Genomic DNA, 7382 nt, shown 5'->3' on the forward strand with positions numbered 1-7382 from the left:
CACACACACACACACACACACACACACACACACACACACACACACACACACACACACAGTAGATGAGAAGTACACAGTGAGAGACCCCTTTTTGCCCCCTCTCTGACCTCCCTTCTCCCCTCCTCCCTCTCTTCTTTTCTGGGGGATATGAAGCTGTTCATTGAGCATAACATATGAAAACACAAACATACACTCACACACCAACACACACACACGCACAAACACATTCACACACATTTGCACGCACACACAAATACACGCAAGCACACGCAAATGCACACCCACTTGGCAAACAGACATGTGTTTAGACAGTCTCTGCAGCCTCTGTGCTCTTCGCTCAGCAAACAGCAGCTTTCCACCACTTAAACACACACAGCACAGAGTGTTCCCATCCGTGGCCCCCTAGACACAAGCATACACAAGCACACACACACGCAAACAACCACACAAACTCACATAGAGGGTAGAACATGGCTCTTTAGTGTAACTCTGGGAACAAGTTCCTATTTATTTTTGGTCTGTAATGAATTAAACAACCCACATGTCAACTTCCAAATCTACACCAGCCAAGCTAAAGGTAGAAGCAAGCATATACATGTAACTGCCAAAATAAAGGAAACGCCAACATAAAGTGTCTAACAGCTTCAATGCACCTTGACATAGATTCTACAAGTGTCTGGAACTCTATTGGAGGGATGTGACGCCATTCTTCCACGAGAAATTCCATTATTTCGTGTTTTGTCTCAGGTGCTGCTCCAGAATCTCCCATAAGTGTTCAATTGGGTTGAGATCTGGTGACTGAGATGGCTATGGCATATGGTTTACATTATTTTCATGCTCATCAATCCATTCAGTGACCACTCGTGCCCTTTGGAGGGGGCATTGTCATCCTGTGGGCCACTGCCATGGTAGCCATAATAATGGCCAAAATAATGGCCTACCCAGCATTTTTGACACTAAGCATGATGGGATGTTAATTGCTTAATTAACTCAGGAACTCAGGCCACGGACAGACAGAGCTGAAACTGGCCCCTCAGGGGTGTACACTTGGGCCCCTCAGGGGTGTACACTTGGGCCCCTTCTGTACTCTCTGTTCACCCACGACTGCGTGGCCAAACACGACTCCAACACCATCATTAAGTTTGCTGTCGACACAAGAGTGGTAAGCCTGATCAGCGACAACGATGAGACAGCCTATAGGGAGGAGGTCAGAGAACTGGCAGTGTGGTGCCAGGACAACAACCTCTCCCTCAATGTGAGCAAGACAAAGGAGCTGATCGTGGACTACAGGAAAAGGCGGGAACTGGAACACGCTGTCATACACGTTGATCCAGAGAATCCCAAACATGCTCAATGAATGACACGGCTGGTGAATATACAGGCCACGGAAGAACTGAGACATTTTCAGCTTACAGGAATTGCGTACAGATCCTTGCGACACGGGGCCATGCATTATCATGATGAAACATGAGGTGATGGCCACAGATGAGTGGCACGACAAAGCCTCAGGATCTCGTCATGGTATCTCTGTGCATTCAAATAGCCATCAGTAAAATGCAATTGTGTTCTTTGTCATTAGCTTATGCCTGCCCATACCATAACCCCACGGCCACCATGGGTCACTCTGTTCACAACGTTGACATCAGCAAACCGCTCGCCAACACAACACCATACACGTGGTCTGTGGTTGTGAGGCTGCTTGGACGTACTGCCAAATTCTCTAAAACAACGTTGGAGGAGGCTTATGGTCGAGAAATTAACATTCAATTCTCTGACAACAGCTCTGGTGGACATTCTTGCAGTCAGCATGCCAATTGCACGCTCCCTCAAAACTTCAGATATCTGAGTCATTGTGTTGTGTGACAAAACTGCACATTTTAGAGCGGTCTTTTATTGTCCCCCAGCACAAGGTGCACCTGTGTAATGATCATGCTGTTTAATCAGCTTCTTGATATGCCACACCTGTCAGGTGAATGGATTATCTTGGCAAAAGAAAAATGCTCACTAACAGGGATGTAACCAAATTTGTGCACAACATTTGAGAGACATGAGCTTTTTGTACATATGGAACATTTCTGGGATCTTTTATTTCAGCTCATAAAACATGTTGCCTTTATATTTTTGTTCAGTGTAGTTTGTATCCCTCATTTACTCAAGTGTTTCCATTATTTTTGGCTCTGTTGAGTGCATTAAATGGTTAAAAACAAAAGCAAAAATGATCAATTCAAAGTATCAATTGTGTTGGTTGTGTTAATTCTCAAATATATTACAATCAGTTGGTGTCAAATATGTACTAGCTTTAACTGCTCGCACCCTTTCTCTCCTCCCCTCTTCTCTCCTCCCTTCCGTCAGATGTCAGAGATGAGGTCATTTCCTGCCTCAAATATATGGCATCACCACCCAGACAGGAAGATGTGATGTAGAATACAATCTGTCCCCTCTACATCCAAGTATTTCCCCTAGCAACCGTTACATTACCTGGCTTGATGCAACACACAGAATGACAGAATACAGAGAACCCCCCCCCACACACACACACACACACAGACACAGACACACACACACACACACACACACTACAGGAGATCAGTTCTCTCCGTGTCCATGGACTAATTAAGCAGAATCTCATCTTCAAACTAATGAAGCATCATCCTTTCCCCACTACCACATGGAATTCACTCAAAACTGTAGGCGACGCACTCACACACACACTCTCACACACACACTCTCACACACACACACTAACATTCTCATACAGAACAACAGGAGATGATGCAACATTTCATCAGATGTTTCTCATAATACAGCTGTCTAGAACAGCTGCTGCAGGGCCCCAGAGGTGCGCACACACACACACACACACACACACACACACACACACACACACACACACACACACACACACACACTGTAATTGACTGTGTTCCATTATTACATTTAATGTCGTTGTGATGATGTATTACGCTATGCCTAAACTAGGTGATAGGCGATTGATTGCTTTCTCCTGTTAAGAGTTAGGCCATTTCAATTAAACCCAAATTGCCTTTCAAAACATGCAAATAAACAGCAAACATCCCAAAATGTATTGGCAACTACAGTAGTTGGGGTCTTAAAGGATGGGAGTGGCTTTGTGTCAGGTTTAATCCATCAGAATTCAATCACTTTTTGACAGCATCCCTTTTGATTTGAACGAAACCTTCCATACCTATTTGGCCACTGTAGAAGTGCTCAGAAAGTGACTTTTTGGATCTGAATGTCAAAAGATTTAATAGATAAAGGTGCTCAAAGTTGACCTATGTTGCATACCCCACCATACCATGACACATCCATGTCTTCATCACTGGCGAAGATAAACGGTTGAGATGGATGTCATTTAAAAGTGTACAAACAGAGTTGTGAAAATATTCCATCATTTCATGAACCATGTTACAGACACGCCCCCTTTATGACAGTCACAAGTGTGCATCTGGCACTGAAGGAGGAAGTGTCATGGTGCGTTCGTAACCAATATGGAAGTGGTAATTTACCACATACGACTGGGAAAAATCCACTTGATCGCACCTCATACTGGTAATTACTAGTGGGAAACTTCTCTATCATTCTGAGCACCTACTCTGACGTCATCTACTAAGGAAATGGCCTCTTTAACAGCGTTTTCGGCAGTTGAATGCAACAACAAAACATTATTTATAAAAAGCAATCTATTCATGTGGTTTTTGAACTCCATCATTTGTTTACAAGCATATCTGTACTTTTAGTTTGTGGTTTACGCAGCTTGTTGGCCATTAGTCAAACAGCGTTTCTCAACGAGTTCAAATGAGATGAATACATCCAACTGGTATTTATGACTTCATAACTGGTATATTCCCACCTCCCTCATGGTTACAAATGTAGCATGAGAGTCGAAACTTGAGGCCCAACATAACAATCCTGTGACAACAGACAATGGTGTTGGAGGGCAAGTAGAAGGCACGCTTTCCTCTGGTCTAAAAAAAGATATCCCAATGCCCCAGGGCAGTGATTGGGGACATTGCCCTGTGTAGGGTGCCATCTTTCTGATGGAATGTTAAATGGGTGACCTGACTCTCTGTGGTCACTATAGATCCCATGGCACTTATTGTAAGAGTAGGGGTGGTAACTAGGGATGCACAATATGTCAGTGAGCATATCGGAATCGGACGATATTAGCTAAAAATGCCAACATCGGCATCGGCTCGATGTCTAGTTTAACACCGATGTGAAAAACTGATGTCAAAGCTGACGTGCATACCTTTATAACGTAGGTAGATGACGTAATGACGCCATGAAAAATACAGCGCTACTCAGAACAAAAGCAGAAAAATACTAAGCACACACTTCCAACAACTAAACAAGTTCAAGTCGAGGAGTCATTTGAAAGAGTAAGAACATTTCAGCGAGACAACTCAAACGCCAAGATAACAGAATTCAATCAATCAACCGTTCTCTGTCGTGGATGACAGCTAACTCAGCCGCACCTCGAGCCCCGGTACACACTACCAAGTAGGCGCTATTTTTCAGATGTTGCCCTACCGGAGTTCCACAGCATTGTTGAAACGCACATCCATGAGCAACTTGCTATGGGCTTCACTGCTATTAGCTTCACGACTGACATTTGGACCAGCGATGTCAGCCCCATGAGCATGCTGAGTCTGACAGCACAGTGGGTCGACAAGGAATTCGTACTGAGGAAAGCCGTATTGCATGTTCAAGAATGTGCTGGTTCTCATACCGCTGCTGCCATATCAATGGCATCTGAGAACATTTTTGAAACTTGGAAACATGAACACACTCCTAGTGCCATTCGAACAACTGACTCGAAAAACAAGCTCATCAACTGCGTCTGTAGCAGACGTGATGCCCTCTGTCACGGCATTGAAACACCTGCTCAACAAAACTGCCCACACAGACCGTGGGGTTAAAACTTACAAAAGTACTCGAGGCTGTGAACAAGCGATTCGGTGGTATTCTTTCTGATCCTCTTTACAGTGTCACCACCATGCTCGATGCTAGGTACAAGGACCGCTACTTCGATGCAGACAAGAAACTGGGTTGACGTGAAATGTTACAGACACAGCTGGACAAGATGGAAACGGACACAGTGACAGTGTGCACCGAGGAAGAGAGGCCACGGACAGACAGAGCTGAAACTTCACTGCTTGACATGCATGATGAAATCCTGGTTGAGAATTAAACGACTGAACAAATCAACAATGAAACAGCAAGTAAGTGAAAGAAATAGGTTTTGATTATGTTTCACTGGTAATGGGGATATATGTAAATGCCAATAAAATTACTTTTTGGTCAGTGTGGTGTGTGTATGTAACCTTTAGTTAACTAGGCAAGTCAGTTAAGAACAAATTCGTATTGACAATGACGGCCTACCCCGGCCTAACCCGGACGACGCTGGGCCAATTGTGCGCCGCCCTATGTGACTCCCAATCAAGGCCGGATGTGATACAGCATGGATTCAAACCAGGGACTGTAGTGACGCCCTCTTGCACTGAGATGCAGTGCCTTAGACCGCTGCGTCCGTGTGTGTGTTAACTATTAAACTGTACTAGAATGCTTAAAAGTCTGATAAAATGTTAAATATCAGTTATCGGTATCAGTTTTTTTGGCAAGGAAAATATTGGATATCGGTATCGGCCAAAAATGTCATATCGCTGCATCACTAGTGGTAACCCGGTGTCCTGGCTAAATTCCTAATCTGGCCCTCATACCATCATGGCCACCTAATTACCCCCAGCTTCCAATTAGCTCATTCATCCCCCCTGTTCTCAGTCAACTTATCTGGTAAAATAAGTTGAAAAAATAAGAAGATGAAAAATGCCAGGAACATAGTGAATGCTGAACATTGTGAATGGCATTTCATTTTCCCACTGTACCGAAACCTAACCGTGACCCCAAAACCACAATACGTACCGAACCATGGGTTTGGTGAACCGTTACACCCCTAACTACAACCACGTTACTAAGTCTTTGACCACACACACTCATGCTTCCTGCTTAAATGCCAAATATCTCTAATACGTAGCGTAGCCCCTATTTCTGTGGGTGGTGTGCCCGCCTTCGGTTGTAATCCTTTAAACACAATAACTCAGTGGAGAATAAAACGTTTAGGAACAGATGTGGAAAACACTTACACTCTCTCTCTCTCCCCCTCCCTGTCTCCCTGTCTCCCTCTCTCCCACTCTCTCTTCCTCCCTGTCTCCCACTCTCCCTCTCTCTCTCTCTCCCCCTCCCTGTCTCCCACTCTCCCTGTCTCCCTCTCTCCCAACTCTCTCTTCCTCCCTGTCTCCCACTCTCCCTCTCTCTCCCCCTCCCTCTCCCTGTCTCCCACTCTCTCCCCCTCCCTGTCTCCCTCTCCCTGTCTCCCACTCTCTCCCCCTCCCTGTCTCCCTCTCCCTGTCTCCCACTCTCTCTCTCTCTCCCTCTCCCTGTCTCCCTCTCCTTGTCTCCCACTCTCCCTGTCTCCCACTCTCCCTGTCTCCCACTCTCCCTCTCTCCCTGTCTCCCACTCTCTCTCTCTCCCCTCCCTGTCTCCCACTCTCCCTGTCTCCCACTCTCTCTCTCTCCCCCTCCCTGTCTCCCTCTCCCTGTCTCCCACTCTCCCTCTCTCCCTGTCTCCCACTCTCTCCCCCTCCCTGTCTCCCACTCTCCCTCTCTCCCTGTCTCCCACTCTCCCTGTCTCCCACTCTCCGTCTCCCACTCTCCCTCTCTTCCTGTCTCCCACTCTCCCTCTCTCCATGTCTTCCTGTCTCCCACTCTCCCTCTCTCCATGTCTCCCTGTCTCCCACTCTCTCTCTCTCTACGTGTTTCTCCGGGCTTACTCCCTTTCGCTGTCCCTCTCTCTCTCCTCCCTCTCTCTCTCCCCCCCCTCTCTCCTCTCTCTCAGTCTATCGCACATGTGGTTACCATATTGAGAGGAAGCACAGACCCTCCTGGGAAAGAGAGTGTGTGTATATGTATATGTGTTTGTGTGTATGTATGTATGTGTGTGTATGTATGTGTTTGTGTGTATGTATGTGTTTGTGTGTATGTGTTTGTTTGTTTGTGTGTATGTGTTTGTGTTTGTATGTGTTTGTGTGTATGTGTTTATGTGTATGTATGTGTTTGTGTGTATGTATGTGTATGTATGTGTTTGTTTGTATGTGTGTGTATGTATGTGTTTGTGTGTATGTGTGTGTATGTATGTGTTTGTGTGTATGTATGTGTTTGTGTGTTTGTGTGTATGTGTGTGCATGTGTTTGTGTGTATGTATGTGTTTGTGTGTATGTGTGTATATGTATGTGTTTGTGTGTATGTATGTGTTTGTGTGTATGTGTGTATGTATGTGTTTGTGTGTATGTATGTGTTTGTGT

The 7382-nt window shown here is 45.4% G+C and overlaps 1 protein-coding gene across 4 annotated transcripts in view; it reads right to left on the bottom strand.

Moving 5' to 3' along the window:
* fndc3ba (fibronectin type III domain containing 3Ba) overlaps nt 1–7382 on the bottom strand; it is a 117946-nt gene that overhangs the window by 68109 nt on the left and 42455 nt on the right. The window lies entirely within an intron of this gene.

The sequence above is a fragment of the Salmo salar genome, chromosome ssa16 (assembly GCF_905237065.1).
Source record: "Salmo salar chromosome ssa16, Ssal_v3.1, whole genome shotgun sequence".
Lineage (NCBI taxonomy): Eukaryota > Metazoa > Chordata > Actinopteri > Salmoniformes > Salmonidae > Salmo > Salmo salar.